This window comes from Tiliqua scincoides, chromosome 7, assembly GCF_035046505.1.
Source record: "Tiliqua scincoides isolate rTilSci1 chromosome 7, rTilSci1.hap2, whole genome shotgun sequence".
Classification (NCBI taxonomy): Eukaryota; Metazoa; Chordata; class Lepidosauria; order Squamata; family Scincidae; genus Tiliqua; species Tiliqua scincoides.
Genome location: NC_089827.1, coordinates 47,505,627 through 47,515,347, shown reverse-complemented (window position 1 = coordinate 47,515,347; position 9,721 = coordinate 47,505,627).

Below are 9,721 nucleotides of genomic sequence, written 5' to 3'. Positions count from 1 at the left end.
TGAATACATGCTAGGGATTCCAGCACGTTCCAGGACTGTGTTGTTTGGAACTTTGTCCTGCCAGGTGATGCCGAGGATGCGTCGGAGGCAGCACATGTGGAAAGCGCTCAGTTTCCTCTCCTGTTGTGAGCGAAGAGTCCATGACTCGCTGCAGTACAGAAATGTACTCAGGACGCAAGCTCTGTAGACCTGGATCTTGGTATGTTCCGTCAGCTTCTTGTTGGACCAGACTCTCTTTGTGAGTCTGGAAAATGTGGTAGCTGCTTTACCGATGCGCTTGTTTAGCTCGGTATCGAGAGAAAGCGTGTCGGAGATTGTTGAGCCAAGGTACACAAAGTCATGGACAACCTCCAGTTCATGCGCAGAGATTGTAATGCAGGGAGGTGAGTCCACATCCTGAACCATGACCTGTGTTTTCTTCAGGCTGATTGTCAGTCCAATATCTTGGCAGGCCTTGCTAAAACGATCCATGAGCTGCTGGAGATCTTTGGCAGAGTGGGTAGTGACAGCTGCATCGTCGGCAAAGAGGAAGTCACGCAGACATTTCAGCTGGACTTTGGATTTTGCTCTCAGTCTGGAGAGGTTGAAGAGCTTTCTGTCTGATCTGGTCCGGAGATAGATGCCTTCTGTTGCAGTTCCAAAGGCCTGCTTCAGCAGGACAGCGAAGAAAATCCCAAACAAGGTTGGCGCAAGAACACAGCCCTGCTTCACTCCGCTTCGGATGTCAAAAGGGTCTGATGTGGAGCCATCGAAGACAACAGTGCCCTTCATGTCCTTGTGGAAAGATCTGATGATGCTGAGGAGCCTGGGTGGACATCCGATCTTGGGGAGAATCTTGAAGAGGCCGTCTCTGCTGACCAGGTCGAAAGCCTTTGTGAGATCTATGAAGGCTATAAAGAGTGGCTGTCGTTGTTCCCTGCATTTCTCCTGCAGTTGTCTAAGGGAGAATACCATATCAGTGGTGGACCTGTTGGCTCGGAATCCACACTGCGATTCTGGATAGACGCTCTCTGCAAGTACCTGGAGCCTCTTTAGTGCAACTCGGGCAAATAGCTTTCCTACAACGCTAAGGAGAGAGATGCCACGGTAGTTGTTGCAGTCACCCCTGTCACCTTTGTTCTTGTACAGCGTGATGATGTTTGCATCCCTCATGTCTTGAGGTACTCCACCTTCTCTCCAGCAGAGACAGAGGATTTCATGCAGCTCAGTGACGATGATCTCTTTGCAGCATTTTAGGACTTCAGCAGGGATGCTGTCTTTTCCAGGTGCCTTGCCAAAGGCAAGGGAGTCCAGGGCCACGTGAAGTTCTTCTAGGGTTGGTTCACTGTCAAGCTCTTCCAGCACAGGCAGGCATTCAATGTTGTTCAGTGCTTCTTCGGTGACTACATTTTCTCTGGAATATAGCTCAGAGTAGTGCTGCACCCAGCGTTCCATCTGCTGCACCCGATCCTGGATGACCTCGCCTGTGGCAGACTTCAGAGGGGCAATTTTCCTCTGTGTTGGACCTAGGGCCTGCTTGATACCATCATACATCCCCTTGATGTTGCCCGTGTCAGCTGCTATCTGTATCTCGGAACAGAGCTGGAGCCAGTAGTCGTTAGCACATCTCCTGGCAGTCTGTTGGACTTTGCTGCGAGCAGTTCGGAGGACCTGCAGGCTGCGCTCACTGGGACAGGCCTTGTATGCTGCTTGAGCTCTCCTCTTTTCCTCAATGACTGGTGTCAACTCCTCAGAGTGGGCTTCAAACCAGTCTGCCGCCTTGTTGGTCTTCTTGCCGAATATGGACAAGGCGTTGTTGTAAATGGTATTCTTGAAATGTTCCCATCTGTTGGATGCGTTTGCGTCGGCCGGGCCTGGAAGAGATTCCTCAAGCGCTTGTGCAAATTCCTCCACTTTTCTCTGATCCCGGGTCTTGCTGGTATCAATGTGAGGTCTTCCTTCCTTTTTCGTGTGATACAGTCGCTTTGTTCGCAGTTTCACTCTGCTGCACACCAGGGAGTGGTCAGTGTTTGCTTCTAGATAAGCATATATAGGGTCAGGCTGCAAAACTGCTATCTATGTGCCTTCACTTAGAAGTAAGCCCACTGAAATCAGTTGTCATATTTGATAAAACATAACCAATGATTGGATGGTTAGGCTGCAACCCCATGCACACTTGCTGAAGACAATACATTATACATTGGTCATTGATCTGAATCTTATCTTTAAGTAAGCAGGCACGGGCTATATAACTGCAATCCCATGAATGGGGGAGTAAACTCTTAAGTACCTGTAACTGATTTCATTAAAAAGGTTTATTCCACACTTTGTCCACTAACAGGGTTCTCCCCCTCCTTTTATTTTATTTACTTGAACTTCTCACAACAGTGCTGTGAGGTAGGTTAAGCTGAGAGAGTGTCTGATCCATAGCTCCCTAGTAGAGTGGCTGAGAGGGGGCATACGAACTGGAGACTCTTTCTGCAGTGCTATGGGGCAGAACAGGGAGCCTTTCCAAAGGAGAGATATGCAAAGCACTCCTGTGTATGTTTCCTCAGAAGTAAATCTCACTGTGTTCAGTGGGGCTTGCTCCTGAGCAGGGCCTAGGAGAGGGGGGTAAAGGAGGTAATTTGTACCTGGGTCCATGGTCAGAAAGGGGGCCCAGGAGCCAAAGGAGGTGGCGCAGACATTTTCTGGGACCTGAAATTTTCTTATCTACTCAGACTTATTGCCTGCACGGGATGCTGGAGACACTACCATGAGCAAGTAGCTGCAGCTACTGATAAGCCATATATGTGGGGCTGAGGAATGTATACATGACACTCCTTAGCACAGCATCAAATCTGGGAGGAAACTGGCCTGCTACAGTAGCTCTTTGGCTTGTGGATCTGCTTACCATGAAGGAGTGTAGAGGAGCTCAGGGACACAGCTGCAGGACTACAGCTGCTGCAGAAGCAAGTTTTGGTATGCATAGGACACTTTCCATTCAAATGTGAGCTTAAATATGGTGAAGCTAATTTTCTGCATGATTTTCTACATTTAAAAGATTTTAGAGCGATTTAGGAGTGTGTTTGGTTTTCCATATTATTGTATCTAGCTGTGGATGCCACATGGGTGGGTAGACCAGGGCTCCGAAGACTTTTCCAGCTGTCTCCACCCCCACCCTGTTTTGCCTCTCCCTGCCTTCCTTCTGCTTGTCCATCACCACCCTCCCCCACTCTCCCTTTGCAAATGGACCCAAAAGAAACTTTGTACCCCTTGATAACATTCTTCTCAGAGGTCCTGCTCCTGAGTTAAATGTGTTTAGGATTGCACCCTGAAGAGGCAGTTTGCTTTACAATTCATGTACTAGGACTGAGTCCAGCACCATAGCAGCCGACTATAGCAACCTGTTGAAATCTGAACCAGTATTTGTGTACTGCTCAGTCTGCTGGATACAATTAGGGAAATCAGCTAATTTCATATGTGATTGTTTTTCTAGCTAGAGATATCTATTTCTTGGACAAAACAAAACCTTGTGCATATTCTGGAGTGCAACGTAAGTGTTTGAACTGTAGACTGGGATGCTAGCCGGCTGCATTTTCAGGAGTTGTGGTGTACATCTCTTCCTCATTTGGAGATTATTTTTATGGGGGGGGGGGGGGGAGGCGGGAATATCATGTGTGAACAGATCCTAAATAAAGATTCATAAAGAAATAAAGATAAAATAAAGGTTGTTATGAGGATAAAACAGAGAGGGGGTGGAAGAAAAGAGAACTGTGCATATCACTCTGAATTCCTTAGAGGAAGAGCTGGATAAAAATCTAATAAATAAATACATGCAAATGTGACATCCCTCAGCCAAACTAGCATGTGCAAAATCAGGGCCTGCATTTTTATTTTCTAAATGGAAACAACCAAAGTGTAAATCAAAATATTTGCTGGTCGTAAGTCCTGTGATAAACGAAATGATCCATCCCCACTAGAGCCCATTAGGTATTCATGGCGCCATTTGTTGCTTTTTTATTTGATTAGGTAGTGCAGTGGCTCACCAAGGCGGCAGCCGGCTAGGCGCGGTATATTGCAGCCGGGCCAATAAAGTCACACCAGTAAACTAAGAGCGAATGTCATTTGCCCACGGTGCTTGTTTATTTCTTGGTAGAATGGAGGATACACTATATTATTTATAAAGCCATAAGTAGTTTGGGGCCCATTTGCTCTCACTTCTGTTTCCATGCTTCCATCAGGAGATGGAGGGCCTCTTGCTTCCCAGAACGATAATGTGAAGCTTCCATAGTAGATGAATCTGGAATGCTTGTCCTTTTGCCATGTAGTTGTGTCATATGTGAAACTAATCACCTGCAACTGTTCTCTACGGAGGGCTGATGCTTTCAGGACATCTCTCTCTCTCTCTCTCTCTCTCTCTCTCTCTCATAAAGAGAGCTTTGCTGGATGATATCAAGATATCCAGCTACTATACTATACTATACTATACTATACTATACTATACTATACTATACTATACTATACTATGGACATTTTGTTTGGTAAGTGATAGATAGATAGATACCAAATCCTATCCAACTTTCCTGTGCTGATGCAGTACATTCCCTTACCTTCAGAAAGCCTCTGCGATTGCCCTCCCCAAGCAGAATGTAGCGTACTCCCCTTTAGCATTGCTGCATCAGTGATACAAAGTTGGATAGGATTGGGTCCTAAGTGTATGATATGAATTTGACTCATAGCATGGAGGAAAGTCTCTCCCTCCATGCTGTGGCCCCAATTTGTATAGCACCCCTGCAGATGCCTTTTGCACATGAAAATGTCATTGGGAGTTCTAATCACAGAACTCTGTGTCACTTGGGTTTTAGCCATTAACGGACATTGACAGTGCTAGCACATATATAGTCAATAAGCATTCCAGGTGTTGCTTAGACGAGGGACATGGTTATGATTCCACTCGGTATGGTGCGTATGGGAAAGGAACAACCAGCATAGTAAAAACAAATAAATACCATGACGCTATGTGATTGCAAATCATTTTGAATAGCAACATTGCTAAAATTACAATTTGACAAGGAGAATTTAAAGTCTAAGGAGGAAGAATTTTCTGGTGGTTTTAGGTTCAGGTTGGAAGGAAGGTTCATGAGTTGTTTGCTCTCTTATTGATTTATAGCACAAACAGATTAATGACTGCTATTACTGCTACTACTGCTAACGGCATATCCATACATAGTTATTAAGGGTCAGCCAGCCCAATCCTAAACTATGCTGGTGCAGCGGGGCCGCATGGACACTGCAAACACTGCAAACAGTGAAGCTCAACAGGTGGCTAGAAGTCTCTTCGGGGTAAGGTGATATATTTCCCCTTACCTCAAGTAAAACCCCAGCTGTCCTTATGGGGCTTCTTGGCTTCATGCCAGCTGGTGCAAATCTGGGAGGCCTTATGTAGGGCTGCCTGGCCCAGGAAGGGGTTTTGGATGTAGCATGCACTGGCGCTGCCAATCCTGTCCCCCTCCCATGCCCGATCATCCCCTTGTTCCACCCTCCCCCACCCAGAAATGCCCCCTCCCTGCCCCCAAAACGTCCTCCCATCACTCTCTCCCAGCTCCTGACCTGCCTAGCACAGTGCCAGCCTCTGCCAGCCTTTGCTGGGACAGAAAGTTGCGCTGGCAGGCCAGTGCAGGCCATTGGACTCATACTGCCAGTTCACAAGTAGCTGCAAATGTTCCATATGGCATGTTTGCAACACTCTGAGCTGGTGCGGGGATGGCTGTGCCAGCTTAACACTTATTTATTTATTTATTTGCTTGCTTCCTTACTTACTTACTGTGCTTGTATCCCACCTTCCTCCCAAAAGAACCCAAGTTAGGATTGCACTGTTAGTTATACATACTTAGCACACCTGTTACTCAAAGACAAATTAAACCTGTTGGCACCACTGACTCATCTTTGTGCTCTCTCTGGAAATCTTAGGGAATATAAATTGTCTGAACATAAACCCACATACAATAAAAGACCATTTGGGCATTAATGCTGTCATCAAACTCTCTCCTGTAATCTCATCCACATTTTGAACGGATCCCATGATATAATTTCAGATCAGCCCAGCAATGATTCAATGTTTTGTAGTGTATTTTGTTCAAGTACTAAAAACCCCATGCTTCTGTGTGACCCTGTAGTGATACTGCAGGTGTACAGTATTTCCTGTGTCCTCCATTTCTCAGTCACTGTCAGGTTCCATATGGAAGCACTGGGGTATGCTACAACAGCCAGTCCTGGTCGATGTTCCTGTGCCCAGGCCTGGTGCCCTGGTAGGTAGAAAAGCTGCCACCCGAGATAGAATTGACAGCCCCTGCTCAAGCCTTCCCCCAAATTGGGACCAATGTTTAATTTAGGCATCTGTTAGCACTGGAGCACATTGTGGGAGGAAAGAAAAGAGGAGATTCTCATGTATACGCAGAGAATCACACTCACAGCATTGGCTCAGGCGGACTAACAGGGAGTGATTAGGCAGCCCTTGCGTTAACCCGGTTCAAAACCTGGTTCGGGTGCCAGATGTGGCCCGCGACAAGTCTCTGGTTCCCTGCAAGCCTCTGGCCCATGTGACCAAATGTGACCACAGCTGTGCGCCAGTCACATCTGGAGGGTGTTCAGACCCACCCTCTAGGTGGGTCACGAGCCAATTTCAGGTGGGTCCCCATTCATTTCAATATTTTATTTTTAACATTTCAGACTAGATACTACCATGGTATGTGACTGCATTTTGGGAAAGGTTACAGACCTATACTTTTAACAAGCTACTATGTATATCTTTTAACGATGACAGTAAATGGGACTTATTCCGGTGTAAGTATGGGTAGGATTGCAGCCTAGGATTGTTAAACATTTTCTTGCTTGATGATGTCACTTCTGGACATGACATCACTTCCGGTGGGTCCTGACAGATTCTAATTCTAAAAAGTGGGTCCCAGTGCTAAATGTGGGAGAACCACTGGTTTAAGCTGTGCAACATGAATAATATAGATGCCAAAATGCTTATAATGGGAAATTTATTGCATTGTTTATTTTCAGCATTTTACCATACCCTTCTGAGGAATGGGGTGGGTGAGTGGGTGGGCTCCGTTCTGCAGGGGAAACAGCAAGGCACAAGTGATATTTAAATGAAACTAGCAGGCCAATCCTATTCTGGATTGGGCTTTCAGGGACAGGGAATTAGGACAGTAAAAGAGGCTTCTGTTGTAAAATGGCTGCCAACGGAACATGCTGATGGAGCACTGGTGGCCATCTTGGGAGTGCTGCTGCAAGAGGTGGCAGCGCTCCCCATCTGTCGCTGGAACCTGCCATGGCTGCTGAAGCAGGTAATGTGAGGCGGGGACAGGGAGAGGGCAAGGGCAAAACTGGGTGGGGAGGTTGGAGGATGGGTGGCGAGGAGGCTGTGGAAGGGGGTAGATCCAGCGGTGATGGTGTGTGCCAGATCCTGTCCCCTCCATCAGCAACCTCCCTGCCCCCTTTCTCTTCTTGGACTTGCACCACCCTCAGAGCTAGGGCAGGTCCAGGGAGACCCACTGCAGAGCAGGAGACTTACAGAGGGGCAAGTGGAATTAAGGGCCCAATCCTACTCTTCTCAGTGCTGGCACATACTCCTAGCTCTGGCACAAACATGCCCCAAAGCACATTTGCAGCACCCAGGGAGGAGGGAGCACTGGAGCTGGGCCAGTGCCAGTTGGTGCTGGACCTCAGTGCTAGGAGGATACCTGCAGTGAGCTGGCAGTGGTAAGTAGCATTGCTGGGTGGTGGTGCAGCTTTTCTTGGTGGGGAGAGGGCGGCGGAGGGTGGAACTGGCTCAGGAGAGGGGTGGGACTGGTGGAGGCCTCCTCTGCTGGATCCTATGCCCCACATCGGGTTGCAAAGCTTCTCAAGTCTGTGCCAGCAAAATAGCGGGCACAGTCTCTAGTAACCCCATTGCCGGGCCTGGGGAAAGGTGACAAAAGTGACAAATCTGAGACAAATTGTTTTATAACTTTATTTTTTAAAAACAGGTGCTGATTGTGGTGCTGGTGGACTCATCAGCAAAAGCGTATTGTTTCAACCACCGTGCCCTATTGCAAGGCTGAAGAAAACAACAGCCTGTGTGGGAAAGGAAAGACATAATGAAAACAGCTGGTTCGCTGCTGATAAAAGCTGTTGTAGTACTACCCTTTGCTGAGCTCCTCTGGAAACACACCCATTCATCAAGAGTTTCCAACCTGCAGCTGTCTGGTCTCACTGTGTTTGTCCAAGTGCTAAAAAAAAAGAAAAAGAAATCCATAGCTACCACTCTCACAAAAGTAACAGTCTCTCAAAATTATTAGCTGCCTCTGAGTCATTAGCAGGGGTGTTAAGTGGTATGTTGTGTTCATTTTAACACTTGCGAGGAGATGTGCAAGTGCAGCTGAGGTGCTTTTCTTGATCTGCCTGCACTAAGTGAGCATCGCTTTCTGTTTGCAAAGGCGTTTCCAACAGTGCCTCTCTGTAGGCGAGATCAAATTGGCTGGAAGGCGTTGCTCCAGAAAACTAGACCCATGTGAAGTTCATCTAGACCAGGGGTCTCCAAACCCCGACCCGGGGGCCAGATGCAGCCTATGGTGAGCCTCTATCTGGCCCGTGGCCAGCCTCTGATCCCCTGAGCACCTCTGGCCCAGTTGACAACACAACCAGAGTTGTGCTTGTGGGGTGAGGGAATGGGGGTCCATTTAAATATGTGCTTTATTTCTTGGGCTGTGTTCATGCTTGTAGAAGTCCTGGACATTTGAGCCCATTCATTCATTCATCTAAGTTCCATCTCTAATGTATTTATTTAAATTTTATATCTAAATTTTTTTTTCTGGCCCTCGACACTGTGCCAGATGTTTGATGTGGCCCTTCGGCCAGAAAGTTTAGAGACCCCTGATCTAGACCTACCATGACACTAGCAGTCAGGTGCAGTTGGTTGTGGAGTTGGACTTCGACCTGGAAGTTCCTGGTTTAAATCCCTGCTCAGTCATGAAGCTTCCTGGGTGATCTTGGATAAGTCACTGTCAGCCTCACCTACCTCACAGGGTTGTTGTGAGGACCAAAGGAGGGAAGGAATCATATGCACCCAGGGTGACCAGATGTCATAACTGCAAAAGAGGGTGTGGCATCCTAAAATGTAGGACATCCAAGAAAAATGTAGGATATGACAACATAAAAACCAAAAACATTTGTATATTGATTTTATATAGTTAATTTAAACATGATATTACTTATTACTAAATTTAAAATCATATTACATATAATTTATTACATATAATTTATTAATTACAAGAAAGCTATGTGCTTCTTGTGAGTGGGGCCCACTCACAGGGAAATGGAGGGCATTTAAGTTTTTTTCCAGAATACGAGACTAAAAAAGAGGACATGTTCTGGAAAACAAGGACATCTGGTCACGCTGTATACACCACCCTGAGCTCCTTGTAGATTGTATATAAATGTGAAAAATAAATTATGGATGTTTATGCAGGAGTAAGTTGTACTGAGTTCAATGGGGCATAGTTCCAGGGATGTATGTATAGGATTGGAGCCTGAAAACAGAAGACCTCTGCTGGATCAGACCAAAGGGTCACCTACCCCAGCATTTTGCTTTCCATACTGGCCAACCAGAAGCTTCTGAGAAGCCCACAAACTAGGCATGGAGACGAAAGTTCTCTCCTGTTGCTTCTTCAAAGCAGCTTTGGTTTGCTAACCTATTGTCTCTGAACCTGAA